The following is a 20599-nucleotide window of genomic DNA, read 5'->3' as shown; positions in this document are numbered from 1 at the left end:
TAAGAATCTGCCTGCCAATGCAGGGGACATGGGTTCAAGCCCTGGTCCGGGAAGATCCCACATGCCGCAGAGCAGCTAAGCCCGTGTGCCACAACTACCGAGCCTGCGCTCTAGAGCCCGTGGGCCACAACTACTGATCCCTCATGCCACAATTACTGAAGCCCGCACGCTTAGAGCCCATGCTCCGCAACAAGAGAAGCCACCACAGGGAGAAGCCCGAGCACTGCAATGAAGAGTAGCCCCCACTCACCACAACTACAGAAAGCCCGAGAGCAGCACCTAAGACCCAACCCCTGCACACTCTTCCCCTCTACTTATAACCTGTGCCGCTGACCGTGTGGGTAAGGAGGTCGCTCACACCAGGCGCGTGCATCAAAAGCAGTTCCACTTCTACAATTCTTTCCTAAGGAAAAATCATAACAGCACACAGAGACTGAACCTTCCTCTTTTGGCACTGTGTCACAGTGAAAAACTAGCAAATAAAAATGTCTAATAAAGCGGACTTCAATGAAACAAAGCATGGTCCATCCATAAAACAGGTCTGTACGTGTCCCATGTCTAATGATGCTGCAGAGAAACCCAGGGAAGCCAAGAAAAGGTGCTTGGGACAACCCGAGGGGGAAAAAGGCAGGTCACAAAATGGGGTATAGAACATAGGGTCTGTTTTAATAAAAATGAGACTTTCCCCACGTACAGAACTATACCCAACAGTCCTGTTACCCCTCCTTATCAGGTCCTTGGCTGTCCTCCAGCACGACAATCCAACCCTCGCCTCTCCACGTTTCAGCACTGCTGCACCGTCCTACCAGCCCACATGTTTAAACCGCCTGGATATGAGCACATTTCCTCACCACGGCCACACAGGCACAAATGCATTTCCTAAAGCACATCCACTAAAAGCTCGACCTCTCTGGGGACAAAAAGACACAGTTACCATTAGTCACTACGGGATGTTGGGCAAGTCAGTTTAACGTCTACGAGCCTCAGTCTTCTCATCTGTAAGACTGGAAATAATAATTGTAACTAGCAATGTAAGGCTCATGGGGATTAAAGGAGGTAATACACTAAGGTCAAATGTCCTCTAAGCCCTTAGTAAATGCTCAACAAATAACAGCTCTGCCCCGACCGCTGAGAAAACATCCCAGAAGTGGGGGTTAACCCGTTGGGGAAATGGGGACCCTATTTCAACAGGAATTTTCCTATAATCGGGCTTTATAAAAAGTCCAAGCACACATAATTTAAATTCCATGCCTCCTACAGTATTGGCAGAAACCGAGTGAAATAAAGATTTACTCCTGTCTGTTTTGCTCACTGTTGTATCCCCAGTGCCTGGAACATGGTAGAAGTCGAGTGTAGAATGAATTAAACGACCCGCGGGCTTCCCTGGTGGCACAGTGGTTAGGAATCCGCCTGCCAACGCAGGGGACGTGGGTTTGATCCCCGGTCTGGGAAGATCCCACATGCTGCGGAGCAACAAAGCCTGTGCGCCACAACTACTGAGCCCACTTGCTGCAACTACTGAAGCCTGCACACCTAGAACCCATGCTCTGCAACAAGAGAAGCCTCCGCAGTGAGAAGCCCATGCACCACAATGAAACGTAGCCCCCACTCACCACAACTAGAGAAAGCCTGCGTGCAGCAATGAAGACCACACTCAGCCAAATAAATAGTTTAAAAAAATAAACAACTCGCCCTTTCTACTCAAACCTACTGAACACAACCAACCCAACTGTTCTGTCTTAACCACAACACAATAGGCTAATCACAATGGTGGTGACTATAAAGTACAATGGATTTCCACTGAGTCATCTGTCATATCAGGAAATGAGAAGGAACTGTTTGAGGGGCTTCCTAAGTGACATAAGTACCATCAACCAGGATCACTTCATGGTCAACTTCTGAAATTAACCTGCAGAACTTGAAAAGCGGCGGGGAGCGGATCTCATCTAAGCATCGAAGGAAGACAGGAAGTTTTTGTTTTAAATTGTGTTTTGAAGAAAGCTTCATTTCCATTTCCATATCAGCTTCTCAGTGTGCAGTGACCTACAGTGAAATCATAGCCTTGTGTTTTTGAAAACAGATTCTGCAGCTATGGAAACAGAAGTTGTCACTGTATGCTGACTTCACTGTAGGATCAAGTGAGAAGAAACATCTCAGCTCAGACACAGCCACTTAGCTACAAATATTGTTCTTTTCAAGAAACATGCTTAACCGTAATCCATAAAGCCCTTAAATTCCTAATTCCCTAGACAAACTACCAAGTAAAGATTCCTTCAGCTAACAATTCATACTTCAGGTACATGTATAGTAAAAAAAAAAGTGTTCCATTCCTGATTCTATTAATTCTAAATAGTCCCCCAAGAGGCAAGTGGGTTCCACTTGGTCCACATTAAAAGTCAGATTCTAGACTTAAACCAGCTTGATGGCAAAGAACAAATTCTCTACAAAGCACTAATGTAGGCATCTGGAAATTACAAGAAAGGAATGGGAAGTCTTAGCTTAATTTTTATCATCCACTTTCGGTAAGTAATCCAAAGCAGACCAGCAGAAGCCAAAAGTTTCTATATAAGAATATCCCAGGAAGCAGTGAGGTCAGAGAGCAGAGCCACCAAGGGGCGGAAGGAAGCACACTTTTCTCCCAGCAAAAAGGCACTCCATCAGTCTTTCTGACTGGAATCAACAGGGCTGTTACTAAGAAACTGGCCAAAACAGCCATGCACACGTTGAGTGAATATTGACAGCTGGGCCTTCGGTGACAAAGCCTTGTGGGATGGCAGGATCTCACTAGGGTGGGGGACTATGACAGGCACAATGTATAACAGCAACAGCAAGGCAGGAAGTGAAAGGAGGAAACACACCCGCTAGGAACTGGGCGGCGGGGGCGAAGGGGGCAGGGAGGACTGAGTCATCCCCAAGCAGAAGAGGGCTGGTGCCTCATTAGTCCCCACCAGACACCACCCCCAAGGGTGCCAACTGTGGGAGGCCCCACAGAGGCACCACATCTGACTGCTGATGACCTTGATCGGAGGGACCAATAGCCACATGCAGCTTTATGTAGCACGTCTATCTCTTTCTCTCTCCATCATATTTATCCTATTTCCAGTACAGAGCAAGCAGCATCTCTCCTTGGCCTTGGTGGGTTGAAGACACCTCCCAGCTCCTCTTCACAACTTAAAGCGGAACAGCAGACCCAGCTAAGACAGCTTGCTCACAGTTTCAAAATGACACCACTGTATGGCCTCAGGGGAAATGATGGGGTCACATTTTTACAACTGTGTTATGCTTTACCTATACTGTATTGTGTTTTTAATTTTTGGACTAATTTCCAAGGCTTAAAAATCATGTTTCCCCTCCCAAAAAAATCTGGATTTATCAGTCCCTCTTGATAAATGTGGCGATCTGGCAACTTCCGGCTCACATTCCTGAGATTTTGCTGAGCGGTAACACATGCTCAGGAGCTAGAAAGCAGCTGCCCTCCAATTTGCCACAGTCCCCACCACTCCCTAGTACCTGGTATCCAGCTGACCTCATCCCTTTGTTATCCACCTGGCCTCTATTAGCATTTCTATAGAAAAAAAGGCAGGCAACGTTCTGGAATACCTTTGCTTCCACTAATACAGAATGATTCCAATCTTGGCAGGTCCCCTTTTATATTATCAATGTCATTTGCAAAACTCCAGTTAAAAAGAATCTCCGGGAAAGGGATTGGTTTTAGATAGAATTCTGGTTAGCTTATTGTTTATACTTACAATTGTGACATATAACCCAACATAAAAGGTTTTTTAAGAAATCCTTAAACTTCACATAATGAGAATTTTCTCCAATAAATTCTACTGTTTAGTTTACAGTCAGAATTTTACAGCAGAATTCTATTAGAACTTCAAAGACTAGATAACCTCAGTTATACTTAAATTGTTTCAGAGTATAGGAAATGAAAAAAAATCCATTTCTTTTTTAGGAAGCAAATATAACACTGACACCTAGACCAGATAAATACAGCACAATGTAAACTAGAGACTAACCTCACTCATGAATAGCAACATCTTAACTCCCCAGGGAAAGGCCAGCAGCATTCTCACTAAGGTGAGGAACAAAGTTGTATCTCTAGTATTCCAACATCTACACGACTATGTAACAATGTGTTGGGGTTACCAGCTAATACAATTAGACAAAAGAAAATAATCAGTGGCATAAGAATGGGAAAAGAAGAAGTAAAATTACATCTTTGCTGATATGATCATATATCTCTTAGGGGAAACCCAAGAGAAACAATAACAAAACAAATCCAAACAATAAAGGAATTCAGTAAAGTAGCAGGATATACTGGCACAATGATCAACAGCCTTCATATCCCTGAAAAATAACCAGTTAGAAGATGCAATGGAAGATAAAATGCAAAATATGACAGCAAAATAGAATACTCAGAAGTAAACTGAACAAGATATACGTAAACACAGGAAAACATTTTTTAAAATCACACAAAGTTATTCATTATGACACAAAATTATAAGAATAAAATATTGGAAGCCACCTCAATGCTTATATATAGGAGTTTGTTCAAACAATGGAATACTATGCAGCAGTAAAGAAAAAAAATACATCAGGAAGATCTCCATAAACTGATTCTAGAACAGCCTCTGGAATATACTGCTAAGTGAAAAAGAAAGGCATGAAAAGGTTACTACTTTCTCTACGAGGAAAAAGGGAAATAAAATATTCACACATAAATAGCTATTTATTTATTTATTTATTTTTTATTTTTTTGGGGGGTACACCAAGTTCAATCATCTGTTTTTATACACATATCCCCGTATTCCCTCCCTTCCTTGACTCCCCCCACCTCGAGTCCCCCCCAAGTAGCTATTTATTTTTACAAAAAGAAATAAGGAATAAAAGAAATAAAATAAAGAAATAAGGTATAAACTAACAACTGGAAATGGATTACCTTTGGGGGTGGGTAAGAAAAGGGTGAAAGAATTAAGAAGGTTAATAAGCCATCTTTGGGTACTGCTTTTCCTACACTTTGCACTTTGGATTATGTTAATGTTTTACATAATCTAAAAATTTAATTAAGCCAATGAAGATGGAGACTCTAATATTGCCTATAAACAGGAAGAAATGAACATAAGCAGAGAGCAAACAGTACCAACCTCAGCAACCTTAGCACTCAGAAGAAAAGAAAGCATCAATCAATGTCACTAGTGCATACAATACCCTGTGTGCACTCAATGAGATACATTCTCTAAGGGACAAAAAGAACTGCAAAAAGTAAATCTTGAATTTTATATAGTAGGTTTCTTGATGGTAGTGGAATGAGCATAGCTAATTTTTAAATTATTTGGGGTGCAGTGTGTAATTATACTGATGTTGTTTATAACAAGGTTTTGGGGGGTTGTTTGTTAGTTTAGTTGGAAGGGCAGGGAAGGCATTTTTGGCAGAAGGCACAAGGAAACCCTACATGGGGCTTTCCCTGGTGGTGCAGTGGTTAAGAATCCACCTGCCAGTGCAGGGGACATGGGTTTGATCCCTGGACTGGGAAGATTCCACATGCCGCAAAGCAACTAAACCCATGTCAGCCTCCGCTCTAGAGCCCGTGAGCCACAGCTACTGAGCCCACACACCACAACTACTGAAGCTCACGCGCCTAGAGCCCATGCTCCACAACAAGAGAAGCCACCACAATGAGAAACCCGCACACTGCAATGAAGAGTAGCCCCCCACTCGCCACAACTAGAGAAAGCCCGCGCATAGAAACGGAGACCCAATGCAACCAAAAATAAATAAATAATAAAATAAATCTTAAAAAAAAAACCCTCAGCATGGCTGGAACTTAAGATTCAGGGGGTAAAGCTGGAAAGGCGAGGGCAGATCCAGGCCGCTCCAGCACACAGCTCCAGGGATCACCGCTCACACTGTAATCTATGTAACTGTACACTGAGGTGACCCTGGCCTCGTACCCTATGCTAAAGAGCTTGGCCTTTGTCCAGAGGCAGATAACCCACCATGGCAGATGTTCTCTCAGCTGCAAAGTTCACCCTGAGATGCTCAATGAGTTAAAGGAAACCATGGGCTTTGACATGAGAGCTTCGTGGCCCGGAGGTCAAGAATACTTAGTATAAATACTTAGCATAAACCAGCACCACTGATTCAGATCTGCAGAAAGGCACGTATTTTAAACCGTATTCCAGAACTTACACAATTCTGTGACCTCTAATTAGACTCAAACATCAAAGTGAACGGCCTTTACCCAATATGACAACTGGAAAAAAATGTGGCTACTGGCTTCCTAGGTGGCGCAGTGGTTGAGAATCCGCCTGCCAATGCAGGGGACACGGGTTTGAGCCCTGCTCCAGGAAGATCCCACACGCCGCGGAGCAACTAAGCCCATGTGCCACAACTATTGAGCCTGCGCTTTAGAGTCCGTGAGCCACAACTACTGAGCCCATGTGCTGCAACTACTGAAGCCCACGTGCCTAGAGCTCGTGCTCCGCAACAAGAGAAGCCACGGCAATGAGGAGCCTGCGCACCACAACAAAGAGTAGCTCCCACTCACCGCAACTAAAAAGAAAGCCCGTGCACAGCAAAAAAGACCCAACACAACCAATAAAATAAACAAATAAATAAATAATTTTTTTAAAAATGTGGCTACTTAACCCATTGAAAATATACCCTTAAAGGTATATTTTACCTCAAGGTAAAATCAATTCATAAATCATTTTCAGAAAAGCTTTTTCATTTCCCAGAAGAAGTCCAGCACAAATATTTTAACATCAGTATTTAAGGAAACATGCTGTAAGCTGCTTAAAATGTTTATTTTTCACTTGCTTTTCCATGATAAGTTCATAATAAAGCAAGATTCATCCTGTTCTTACTAGTCCAGAATCACATGATAGCTTTCTAGATTCCAGTTGACAACATACAAAGAGTTCTTAGGAATTACATTCAACTAACTCAGCAAGTTCAGAAAAGTGTTTCACAGCCCAAAGGCTTCCTGCACTGACTTGGGTCTACCTTTGAGAGAATTCACATTTTTGTGACGTGTCACCATCACCCAATCCAGAAGGCTGCTGTGGCATGTGCCTCAGGTCCTGTATCTCACCTTGGTCTTGGGGTGTTTCAGTTATCTACTGCTATACAGCAAACCACCCCAAAACACAGTTGCGAAAAACAATAAGGACCAACTCTCACATTCCTGTGGATGCGGCAGAAGCTCAGATGCGTGGTCCTTCTGCTGGTCTCACCTGGGATCTCTCACGAAGTTGCATCAGACGATAACAAGGGCTAGAGCATTTTAAATGAGTTCCCTCACATGTGTAGCACCTTGGTAGGGATGCCTGCAAGACTGGGACCTCTCTTTCATATGGAAGCATGTCGTTTCCACCATCGGGCTTCTCCAGTGGTGGCAGGAGTGTTCAAAATAGGAGGCAGAAATCGCAGATCTCTTTAAACTTGGTCTTGAGAGTTACACAGTATCACTTTCTGCCACATTGTTATCGGTAACAGTAAGTCCCAAGGCCAGCTCAGATTCAAGGGGAAAAGATACAGACTCCATCTCTCCCCAGGAGCGTGGCAAGAATCTGTAGCCCAGTCCAGGGCAAGACAGCATCACTCCCCTCAGACAATAAGGCAAAGCTGTGCTGCCCTGCCTGCTCTCCCTTTGTTCACCACATGGTTCACACTCTTTCAAAAGAGTAAGAACTCAGGACTTCCCTGGTGGTCTAGTGGTTAAGACATTGCCATCCAATGCAGGGGGTGCAGGTTCAAGCCCTGGTCGGGGAGTGAAGATCCCACATGCCTCGTGGCCAAAAAACCAAAATATAAAACAGAAGCAATACTGTAACACATTAAATAAAGACTTTAAAAATGGTCCACGTCACAAGAGTAAGAACTCACAAAGTCACAAAGGCTTTCCTGGAAGAAAAGTCTGATAACACAAAGAACCCGAATGCTTCTTCAACTATGGTCAAGGACGAGGGTTGACAAACTTTTCCTGTAAAAGGAAAGTGTGACTATCTCAGGCTTTGAAGGCAACATGGTCTCTGTCACAGCTATTCAGCTCTGTCACAGCTATTCAGCTCTGCCACAGCAGCAGGAATGCAGCCAACAAATAATATGCAAACAAATGGGTATGGCTGTGTTCCAATAAAAGTTTATTTACAACAACAGGTGGGGGGGGGGAGGATGCAGTTGGCCTATAGGACATCATCTGTTGAGCCCTGGTCTAGGAGAATGAGTGCTGGACTTGAGACTGGAAAATCAGGCCTGGAATTCTGACTTCACTAGTCACTATCCATGTGACCCGAGTTGAGTTTCTTCAACTTTCTGAGGTTACCTTCCACATCTAAAAGGTAGAGATAATGCCATTCATCTTCTGAGGTGGTTGTAGGAAGGGATACACGTGAAAGTGCACAGCCTGCTCCCACAGTAAGACAAACACGCCTTAGTTCTAGCCTGCAGGGCCTGGGGAACACCTCCTCCAGAGCAGGGTCCCAGGGAAATCTAGCTAGCCGGACAGGACTGTCCTCCACTGTTGCCCGATGAAATGGAACCTTCAGTGATAAAGATTATATTCCACAGCAGAATGAACAGTCTTTGTTAGAGACCTAGCCTTGTTTTGCTCTTTCTCAATAGCAAAGTATCTTGTTTTAAGGCATACAGACAGTATGGACACAAATGGTTTTTCACAAACAAGTAGCATACATGGTTAGTGAAAAGAAAAAAAAAAAAATAAGCAAAACTCCGAAGTGTGATTACCCAAATAGAAAGTCTGTTCAGTGGCACAGCAGTATAATCATACTGTATTTAAGCTGGTTTTGTAGCTTCTGAAAAGTTAAACAAAAAAGTCTCTGAGACAAGTATATATATAAATCTATATATAAAGTATATATATATGTATGTGTGTATATATATACACATATATATACTTTCATGCTAAAGGAGTAACTGGAATTTTTTTTACCATGGGAGTGAGTGCAAGCTTTACTTTTCTAAAATTGGCTCTGATTGGGAAAAAAAATATTCAAAATTAAAAAATATATATATATCCTTAGCCAAAAGGAATTTAAAGCATTAAAGTATTTCATTTGCATCTCCCCTAATAGGGCAGTGCTTTGTAATACTAACAGTCCTCTAAGAAAATAAGAGATCTCTACATAAAGAGCTGGCAGCATTCCACTCCTGCTTTTGGAAAATTCCATTTGTCCACAGGAAAGTGGCTATATTAGAAGTTGAGTGATTTGTCTGCCGTCAAAACTTGGTCCGCTGTAGGATTTTCCTGCAGCATTCAAGTGAGCAGGATCTCAGCCAGGGCTCCTCTTGCAATTTCGACATCCCCTTCTCCCACAGCAGGGCGGCCCTGGCCATAAGCAGCTGTCCCACAGTCTCCAAGAGAGACAGCTGCATTCTGGAGGGATGGCGTTAGAAGGGTGTGGGTTCCCTCCTAAGCCCCAGAGTGAGTGCCAAGGGCTGTCATCATTTGCATTAAATGTCCTCTTGAACATCCATTCCAGATTGGAAGTAATCTGGATCGCTTCCAGAGCAAAATACTGCAGAATAAAGTTAAAATCTAGGCAAACGGACAGATGGAAGGATGGATGAGTGGACTTGTTGCTCCTAACTCATAAATTAATAAATGGATGCATATTGTTGGTCTCCCGACTCAGAAATTAGATGGGGAAGAAGTGAGATGACTTAGCATGAGACAAGCAAAAGCGAACATTCCCAAATTCCCCTGTATTTGTACTTGAGCAGAATGGAATTCTCACATGATAGCTGGGATGTCTATATTAAGGATCTCAGGCCAACCTTCTACTAAATAAAGTTCAAGTGGCTTTGAGTTCACATGATACTCAGAGCTCTCCAGACAGCTGATTGTTCTCCCAGTATCTCCTGCTTTGGAACTTGAGCTTCAAAGTAGTTCCTTGCCTGCTCCTGCCATGGCCAGAGTCCATGCTGTACCCAGGAGGTGTGAGTGTGATGAGCTATCAAAGGACCGACAGATAACAGAGCTGCCTCTCTCAAGCTCTGTGTGTGTATGTGTGTGTGTGTTTGTGTGCGCACAAGTGTCTCTATCTGCCTGCATATGCACACACAGACCCACCACTGAAGATCAATGGTTACATAACATGTTAACATCAGGGGAAGCTGGATCAAGGGTGTGTGGGAACTCTCTGCACTTTCTTTGCAATTTTTCTGTAAATCTAAAATTATACCATAATAGAGAGTTTTTTAAAAGTAAATAAACTTTAGGTCAACTTGAAGGCTTGACGCATATCATTCTAGTTTCCAAAGGCTCCTTCTAAGCCATCAAATCCTTCATCAAACCCATCTAATCCTTATTTAGCCCTGAAATGAAGCTCATCAGGCCCCCAAAGCACTGCAAAACACACCTGACATTCTGTGACTGTTTAATGTTGACATTAAGACGGTTTCCCCCTCCCTGACGACAGGAGCCCCACCTGCAAGACAGGCAGTCATCTGCTTATTATGTTCCTAAGCCGCCCCATACTGTCAGTGCCTTCCTGCCTTCACTCTCCCAAACGCAAAGGGACAACAAACACCAAGACGTGACAATGCCCAGGGGAAGGAGAGGGGCAGTCTTCACACGTCTCCTTCTTACCCACAAGAACCTTCCTCAGGAGACCAAAGCAGACTGGTCCTAATTGCATCGGCCAGTGTCAAAACCAAGGTGGGGTGGTGGGGAGACGGTGGGGGCATGGGGGGTTGGGGGTGATGGTCGGTGCAGGTGGGGGGGTGCGGTGAAGGGGTGGGGTGGGGGGATTGGGGTGGAGGTGAAGAGGTGGGGGGGATGGGGGTGGAGAGGGAAGAGGTGTGGGATGGGACCACAGTGATGGGCCTGGACCAATCAATGCCTGCCCCTGTCCCTGCCTCCCCCTGCCCCAGCCCCACAAGTGGCCAAGGAAGAGGTTGAAGAGTGGAACAAAATATGGATACCCTCAGGAAAGAGGAAAGGGTGGTAGAATATGGATATGTGAGTTGGCAAGCAGTTTCTGCTGCTCCTATCATTCATTCACTCATTCATTTGTTCATTCATTCATTCAAGCAGCACCACTGTGAATCTGCTGACAGTCTATGTCTTGAAAGCTCTTGCCCAGAATTGGATTCTAGCCCTCCAGGAGCTTATGGTACAGCCGCATTTACATAAGAATATTCTATTCCCCCGATATTCAAAGCAGCACTGGATATCCCAGGCGGTCTAAATACCAAGGAGTAATTGACCAGTTTCACTGTGATTTTCATTACTGCACCTTAAAATGCACCCGTGCCCCACTTATCTCCATGGTCACTGCTGGCTGGAAAGCTGCTTGATCTGAATCGGTTGAGGCAGCAGAAGGTGCCCTTCACCAGGCCCCGTCCTATTAATAGCAGCTGTGCGTGACTCAGGTTACAGGTTGGCTCAAATCCATATGAAACTGGCTCCTCCAGCTGAGGCAATTTTGGTATTTAACTTTGTCTCTCACATGAGATTCTTATTTTTAAAACCCAAGTACTGGAAACAGAAAAGTCGATGTTGAGGTATACTGGAAAGGACACAGAGCAGTCTATTATTACAATCAAGGCTAGAAAAAAGTAAGCACTTGTGATTTAAAAAAGAAAAAAAAAACAAAAAACCCAAGTACTCAATGTTGTATCCTCCTGTGGCACACATTTAAAGCTTAAGATATGAAAAATGGACACTATTATGTTGCCTTCGGGACATTAAAAAGCAGAATTTCTTATCTTGTTTCTACAAGATTTCTGAGTGAACAGAACTAAAAAGAATGCTTTTGATTCTACAATTTCTAATATTCACCTGGGTTAAATAACCTATTTAATGTCAGTTAATGAATATATTATCTATAATTTTTAAAAATCAATGATATAAAAGAGTATATTTCTATTTATGTTGAAATACTATAAGCATTTATTGTGGGGTACTTAACCCAAGATATAGTTCCATTAAACAAAACAATTTCAAAAGTTTGCATGATGCAAATGGCCAACAGGCACATGAAAAGATATCCAACATCAACAGCCATCAGGGAAATGCAAATCAAAACCACAGTGAGACACCAATTCATACCCTCTGGGATAACTAAAATCAAAAGATAATAACAAGTGGTGATAAGGAGATGGACAAACTGGAACCCTTATACACCACTTGCGGGAATGTGTAAAAGGGAGCAGCCATTCTGGAAAGCAGTCTGGCACTTCCTCAAAAGTTCACCATAAGATCCAGCAATTCTACTCCTTCCAATCTACCTAAGAGAAATGAAAATATATGTCCACACAAAATCTTGTCTGTGAATGTTCATAGCAGCATTATTCATAGGAGCCAAAAAGTGGAAACAATCCAAAAGTTCACTAACTGATAAGTGGCTAAACAAAATGTGGTATTATATGGAATATTACATGGCAATAAAAAGCAATGACGTACTGATCCACGTCAGAACACGGATGAACCTTGGAAACACCATGCTAAGCAAAAGGAGCTAGACACAAAGAACCACATATTATATGATTCCATTTATGTGAAATGTCCAGAACAGGCAAATCCAAGGAAACAAAGTACATTAGCAGTTGCCTAGGGCTGGTGGATTGGCGGAAATATGGAGAAAGTGGTGACGGGTATGGGGTTTCTTTTTGGGCTGATAAAAGTGTTTAGAATTGATTATGGTGATGGCTGCACAACTCTGTGAATACACTAAAAACCAGTGAATTCTATACTTAAAGGGGTGAACTGTATGGTATGTGAGTTCTATCTCAGTAGAACCATTTTTTTAAAGCTGTTAAAAGAGTCTATGGTCTTGACTAGAGAGAGTTGCTCATAATTAACTTTTTTTTTAAATTTGAGTTTCCTCTTTCACTTGATCATAGTTCACTTGGAGAGGGATGTGTATGAACTTCTAAATATATATTCAAAGACACAAAAAGTAGACTCTCCCTCTATCTTATTAAAGATATATCTCTCTAGATTTATCTTTTTAAAGAGTAGAGTCCAACCACTATACCTTTTCCTTGAATTTTTGTCCTTAATTTGAATATCTAATTTAAAATCCCCTAATTATTTAGATATAGACCTATTGGTGAAAAAATTTAACTTTTTTTTTTCATTCAAACATGAGAGGTTTATGCATTAAATTATTGCCTTTAACCATATAATGAAATATATAGATTTTCAGGTTACCTGACCATATGATACTTTTGATTCTTTTTTTAATTGAATATTTGGTAAGTTTTGTTTGATTGGTTGTTTTTGGAAACAAATATTTTACCAAGGCTTTATTTTTAAAATGTTTATAAAAATTTATGATAAAATAAATTTATATATAAAACAAAACAAAAACAAAAAGAATCTACGCGAGGGGGTGACAAAGAGATCGGCACAATTTGGAGAGATAGCACTATTCCAGATCCTGGTGATGGTCACACAACTCTATACACGTGTGAAAATTCACAGAAGCAAATGCCAAAAGAAAAAAGTCTGTTTTGCTATATGACAATTTGAAAAATAAACATTTTTCCACGAGTCTATGGCTTTAGGCATGCTCAGCAGATGTATTAGGAACAAATGTTCAAAGACAATCATGTCAATGATTCGTCTGTAAGACAGGGAATGGCTGACCTCTTCTGACTTGGCTGTATTTGCTTCAGTGAATAAGATAACCAAGTCACCTCCACTTAGCACCATCCACAAACTGTAACATTTCCTTCCAAATATTCCAACCATGCTGGGAATAGGTACGATGGTGATAAAAGAGCAAAAGGCCACTGACAGGAAATAATGGAGTCTTCCGATATAATGCTGTTTCTTCCAGCCACCAGGTGAGGAGTGAGATTGGCTATACAACTGGTGAGCAGGTAACCTGGGGTGAGTTATTTCAGATCCTCCTGCTTAAACCTACCCACAGCTTCCCATTATGGCCAAAATAAAACCCAAGCTCCTGATTTTGGCCTGCAAGGCTCTCACTGTGCAGCAGGTGTCTGGCTAAACCAGGCAGGAGGCCAGGACAAGGCAGGACAGCAGGGAGGGCCATGAAACCAGCCAGGTCTGACGCAGCAGCCAAAGGGAAGACTGAAGGAGGTCATCCACGCCACAGGATTCATTGATCACTTGACCCAGTGCTCAGCGCAGTAACTGGCACACATGAGCCCTCAATAAACAGCACCTACTGTTACTGTTATAGACACACAAGTTCCACACACACACAGACACACACACACACCACCGTCAGCTTCCTAAAGACAGGTCTCTGCCTCCTCTGTATCCTCAACACCCACAAAACCGGTCTTGGAGAATAGAGGGAAGATTCAGGAAGAGCCCAAGTGTTTGGAGAAAATTCTACCAAAACTGAAAGCAGACCTTTCAGTATCCCAATATCCTGCCACAGCTTACCTAAGCGTCAGGGTAGGGTAGGCTGTCTGCAGGGAATGAGATTTTGGTTCCCACCTGTGTGAGATGAGAAGTAAATCCATCCCTGGTCATAGAAAAGGCAAAGGGGACCCTCAGCAGACAGGGGCTGGGTCTCATTTCACTCAGGGAAGACAAATCAAGGCGGGGGGGGGGGGGGGGAGGCAGTGTCCCTGGGTCTGGAATACCTCTTCCCTCTGGCCAAGCTCAGGCCTGCTCTACCTGCCCGGCCAGGTCAAGCAGGGCCAGTGGGAACCTGACTCACAGCAGGCCCTTGGCGGGGCTCCTCTGGGCCTGGATCCTGGGGGTGGGGGTGGGGAGGCAGTGGCTCCTCTGACAAGGATTTCTCCCGCCTTCGCCTGGGTCCAGGGAGAAAGGAGGACATACCACAGAACAGGCACCTAAGCGGAGGGTACCCAGCTCCCCCACGAAGAAGAGCGACTTCCCAGGCCCCCTGAAAGCAGCCACGTGCCCCAAGGGTCCTCTTTTACCCTCTTCCTTTGCCATCAATGGGATCCCTAATTCTGAATGGGACTGCGGTATTTTCTCTCTCACAGAGTGTTTGGGGTTTCTTCCCCCCAGGGATGGGGTGGGAGTGGCCATCATCCCCCTCTTCTTTCTCTACGTGCAAAGGATGAGCTCAGCTATCACACTACCCGAACTGTAAACGTTCCCTAAAAGTCCGTCAGACAGGGTCCATAAGGTCCACCAGCTTCCACAAATGCAAAAGGGAAGATTTCATTGCGTGGGGCATTGCCTCGGAGAAGCAAGGACTCATGAAAACAGCCATTGTTCGGGAGGAAAGAATCCGACGGCTTTATTCCAGGCAGCACATGAAAAAGCAACATTCAGCCAGCTTGCAGAGTCAGGGAATCTAAATGGCAGTGGAGTGGCTGGTCAGCCGGCTGCCCCTGCCTTTCCCCCTTAACAGAAGGCTTGAGAGGAGCCAGGCACACCAACAACTCCAAATGCCACGGGAAAAAGACTTCTTGAGGGCCTGTGCCCCTGGCCCCCAATCTGCTCAGGGTGCAGGGACAACTGGAACTCAAATCCTGGGGCCCCTCATCACCCCAGTCCCTAGCCCGCTAGTGTCTGGGGCTCTTTCATGATGGGGGGGAGGGTTGGAGGGAGACAAGGGAGAACAATGCATTCCGTGTCAGCTCAACTAGGTTAAACACACATCCCATGCACATATGCACACAGAATAAAGACGGGAAGGAACCCCCAGCATGCCAACTGCTGTTAGCACCAGCATCCACACGCACAGACCTTGTCAGTTCTTCACATAATGTGCAATAAGACAAGTTATTTTTTCCTTCAAGATTTAATCATGCTTTGGGTCCAGTTGGCTACTTTCCCAAATCAGAGGCTGCAACTGCTCGGCAATGGCATGAGAAGCCTTAAGCAGTGACGTTCCAGGGATATGTCCCTTAGGAAACCTCAGGTGAGATTACGGCTCCCTGGGGGGGGAGCTTTCCAAGTTTTCTGGGACTAAACCCCAAACCCACAACCACTGACTTCTGGGTGTGTCTACAGGATCGTCTGGACCAGTTAGCATGCTACTAGAACCTTCTGGAGGGCTTGGGAAAACACTGATTGTTGGGTCCCAAGCCTGAGTTTCTGTGGTCTGGAGTAAGGCCCAAGAATTTGCATTTTTTAAAATTTATTTATTTTTGAGAATTTGCATTTTAGACAAGCTCCCAGGTGAGGCTGATGCTGCTGGCTGGGGAGCATAATGAGGGCCACTGTTCTAAACCAGCAGGGAATTTCAAGCCAAACGCATCCGTAAGACACCAACACACTGAACTCCAGCACAGGGCTGATGCCATGCCCCTTAGAGCCCAACCTGGGATGGGCTGTTCTTGATTTGTAACCTCCTTTAAATTCTTGTGAGTCTGGACTTCCGTGATTTCTCCCTGCTTCTGATGGAACCTGCAGATTTAATAATTCAAAAACTGGGCACATGCTAAGCTATCATATCACGAGGCCACAGGGCAGCTGCAAATCACAAAAGGCTTCCAAATGAGTCACTGGGCTGTCTCCAGGCAGCAGAGAACACCGGCTTAGAAGGGGGAAAAGGCCATGCCAATGAACAAGAAGTAAAGTTATTTTAAGACCCTCAGAAAACAGCCAAACTCACGGTGTTCAGAACTGATCATCAAAAAGCATACGTTTACTGGAAAGGAGGAGAAAACCACTCAATTGACAGCAGAAATATGACCCACCAGTGCTTTATGGATTTATGATTGGCAGTTAGTCTTAGGGGAAAACATTTATATTTCCTCCTCCCAAAACAAGTACTATAAATTGCAGCAGACACTGCACCTTCTAGCCTATATCCAAACGTAACAACTGTGAACACATTGACCCATCCTCCCCCTGTTAGACGGACTCCAAGCATGCCGCAGACAGCCTCTGAATTCCATCTTCCCAGGAGTGGGAACTCCGGCAAGAGCTGGTTTATCTCTCCGGCCAGTCAGATGAGCCACAACCCGTCCAGAGCAGGAAGGTCTTGTACAAGCAGATGGGCAAGGCAGCACAAAGGCAGCCAACCAGAATCCACACCCGCCGGTGGAGCTGGCTACCTCCACCCTGCCTTCCCAAGTCGTGGCCTTCTGAGGGGCTCTTAGGAGTTCCTGAGAGGTGCAAAACTTACGTGTGATTTTTTTTTTCAAATGTGCTCTATGGCAGATCTGAATCAATAAAAGGAAATAAAACTGTAATAGCTGCTCAGTCAAAACATAACGCTTATACGGGGATGTGTGTATAAAAACAGATGACTGAACTTGGTGTACCCCCCAAAAAATAATAAATAAATAAATAAATAAATAAATAAATAAATAAATAAATAAAACACAACGCTTCCAGTTTCAAATTTGGTATCTGCTACCCAAGTGAGTCCCCAGTTTTTATCTGTTTGCCATTCAGTTTGGAGACCACTGCCCCAGAACACACACTGCTGGCTTAGATACCAGCCTGGTACAGGAGGGAGGGCAACAGGAAAAGAGAGCTAACCTCTGCAGGCTCAGAGATGTATAGGCCCAAAGGCTCCACTTACAGGATATACTACGAGGGTGAGTCAAAAATTATCCGCACTCTGGCTGTAGAATTTATTTTCATTAGCTTTTAGAAAAAAACAAATAGATCATTTTTCAACATAATCTCCTTGCTTTTCAATATTTTGTCAATCTGTCAACAAGCTTTTGTATTCCCTCATTAAAAAATGTTTTAGGCTGAGCCACGAGCCACAAATGCAAAGCTGTCTTCACTTCTTCATCAGAAGTGAATCTTTGTCCTCGTAGCACTGCTTTCAGGGGACCAAACAGGAGAAAGTCTGACAGAGCAAGATCAGGACTATAGGGAGGATGCTTTAACACCTCAAAATGAAGTTTTTGCAGAGTGTCGACAGTGTGGGCAGAAGTGTGTGGACGTGCATTGGCATGTAAGATCACAACGCCCTTAGATAGCAGTCCTCTGCGTTTAATGCAAAGTTTAGGCTTCAGCTCTTCAATAAGTATCTCACTGTAACAAACACTGTTGATTGCTGAACCTTTTTCCACCTTAATCCACTGTCACTCATCTATTCGACTGAACCATTTTACATGTACGCTCAATGTTGTCATCAGCCGTGGACAGGTGTCCAGCTCCTTCTTGATGGCTAACAGCTGTGCGACCTTCCTTGAACTTCTCTATCCATTCACACACAATTCTTTGTGACAAAACACCTTCTCCATACTGCACACACAGTCTTCGATAAATAACGGTACCAAGTACACCTTCAGACCACAGAAAACAAATCACTGCATGCTGCTCTTTCATGCAAATCACAAGTGGGGCATCTGTTTTTGCTCGCACCACAGTTACAACTGAACTTATGCAACACGTTCACAGCTGCACAACAGTGACTGGGGAGCAGTAGCCTTGAACGGAAAGCGCTAATAAGACAGTGTGGCCAACATAAGTTTTAATAAGTAACCGGAGAGCAGATAATTTTTGACTCATCCTAATAAATTGTTCAATTACCTGAAGTTCACATAACTGAAAAGCTCCAATAAACAGATTTTTTAAATTACCTTTACATGTAACAGGCAATTACGACAATGGCCCTGGAGTATGGGGCTGATTCTGAAGAAGGTCTGAATGAGAGTACACTATGCAGTGTTTCAATTTATTAAGCACAACGGCCGGATTTCCAGCTCTCCCAGGTGAAGGAGTCTTGGCTAAGGGTGGAAGACGCATGCCAAGGCCTGAGGATGACAGGACAACTGCAGACTGGCCTGAGACCTGGATCACAGCCTGGGGCCCAACCAAGGCAGTGAATGGAGAGCCCAGGGGCCTCAGAGGGCCCGTCTTCACTTTAAGCATCAGCGTCAGGCAAAGGGCGTCTGTTCTCCCTTATCCCAGATTAGACCCACCACTACCCAACCTCCAGAGAACCTTCGGTTTTTGTTTAAATGAGTTAAATAACAATGTGATTCCACCTTTAAAACTTCTACCCTGGAACAGTTTCCTCAGTGGGTTTCCTGCAAATCAAGATGAGTTCAGCTTCTAAATAAGGTTATAAAATGAAAAGGTATACATTTATAGAGATAAAACCTACTATAAAACGTGTCGTCACGAGCAGAAGTTTATCGTAGCAACAGGTTTCTGCTTTGAGAAATTTTAACCATCACATTTCAAAATTGCCACATCTTACAAGAAATTTTTTTAAAGAAACACACAGGCATCAGCTGGTAAAGATTTTACTTTCTTCAAGGAAATCGGTTTTATGGCTTGAGTTTCTTAAACTGGGCTCCTTTAAAAATCCAGAAAACTCATGTAATTCAAGTGAAAAAACAGAGCCCAGAAAGAAAACTGGCAGCAAGCTCATGGCTGTTTCAATGGCTGACCTTTGCTACTAAATACTTGTAATAACTAAAAGACAGCATTTGTTAATAAGCACTTAACCTGTAGCACCTCCCCTCACCACCTGATGAAGGAAGCACTCCATCTGGGTCCTACCGAGGACCGAGAAGCTTAAGAAATGGACACACAGCTGGCAGGGGTACAAAGGGGGCTAGAACCTTGGCTCTGGAGCCGAAGCTCTTGGCATCACAAGATGAAACTTGTACTGGTAAATCCAATTTATTGACTCCACTTTCTAGGAAAGTTGCCCTCTTACGCAGAGAAAACTCCTTCCACATAACACAAATGATATCCAAATGACCTTTAAAAAAAATAAAAGCCTGGGGACTTCCCTAGTGGCGCAGTGATTAAGAATCCGCCTGCTAATGCAGGGGACACGGGTTCGATCCCTGGTCCTGGACGATCCCACATGCCGAGGGGCAACTAAGCCTGTGCGCCACAACTACTGAGCCTGTGCTCTAGACCCTGCGAGCCACAACTATAGAGCCCACATGCCACAACTACTGAAGTCCGCGTGCCTAGAGCCTGTGCTCCACAACAAGAGAAGCCACTGCAATGAGAAGCCTGTGCACTGCAACAAAGACCCCATGCAGCCAAAAATAAGATAAATAAATAAATATTAAAAAAAAAAAAAAGATGGGAGTGACGAAGGAAGACACTGTAGTACTGAAAAAAAAAGTATTTTAAAATTCCAACATCATATGGTCCACAGTTTACAATAATCCAGTGCCTGGGGCCACCTGAAAGGTGGGTTTGTACCCAAGCCAGGGGCTGGGGGCACCTGGGCTCCAGCAAGTCAAGAGAACTAGCTGGTCACAGGCCACACTTCCCATCCCAAACCAACCCACTTCCGGAGATTAGCACAAAGAGTCACAGCCAGATGGCAACGAACACTCAAGTTTCCATTTTCCAAATGTGAAACCATGCTCACCACCATCATTCTGTTTTATTTAAACGACACAGCCTCCTGCTAACCAAAGGCATTTTAAAGGACCAGGAAGAAGGCTGTCCATCAAGTTATCCAGAGCTCTAAGAGGTCAAAGCATTGTCCTCTTCCAAGTCCCAGTCCCCTGGGGAAGGAGCGGGGAGGGGCTCTCACAGGCCACTCTGAGAACCGGGGACACCAGGGAGCAAAGCCAGGGACTGGCTCAGAATGGCCAGACCCTGCAGACACAGGCTGTCTGAGACCGTGAACACTGGGGTCCCCTTTAGTCCCACCTCCATGGAGAAAACAGGACACGGGGTCTTGAGTTGGAGAAACCCACAGGCAAAAAGCCAAAGACA

The 20599-nt window shown here is 44.1% G+C and overlaps 1 protein-coding gene across 1 annotated transcript in view; it reads right to left on the bottom strand.

Moving 5' to 3' along the window:
- LOC130834444 (proline-rich protein 2-like) overlaps window positions 1-20599 on the bottom strand; it is a 59207-nt gene that overhangs the window by 13058 nt on the left and 25550 nt on the right. The gene's annotated exons all lie outside the window — the stretch shown is intronic.

Source organism: Hippopotamus amphibius, chromosome 13, assembly GCF_030028045.1.
Source record: "Hippopotamus amphibius kiboko isolate mHipAmp2 chromosome 13, mHipAmp2.hap2, whole genome shotgun sequence".
Classification (NCBI taxonomy): Eukaryota; Metazoa; Chordata; class Mammalia; order Artiodactyla; family Hippopotamidae; genus Hippopotamus; species Hippopotamus amphibius.
The sequence above is the reverse complement of the archived record's forward strand: the minus strand, read 5'-3'. Positions and strand labels throughout refer to the sequence as shown.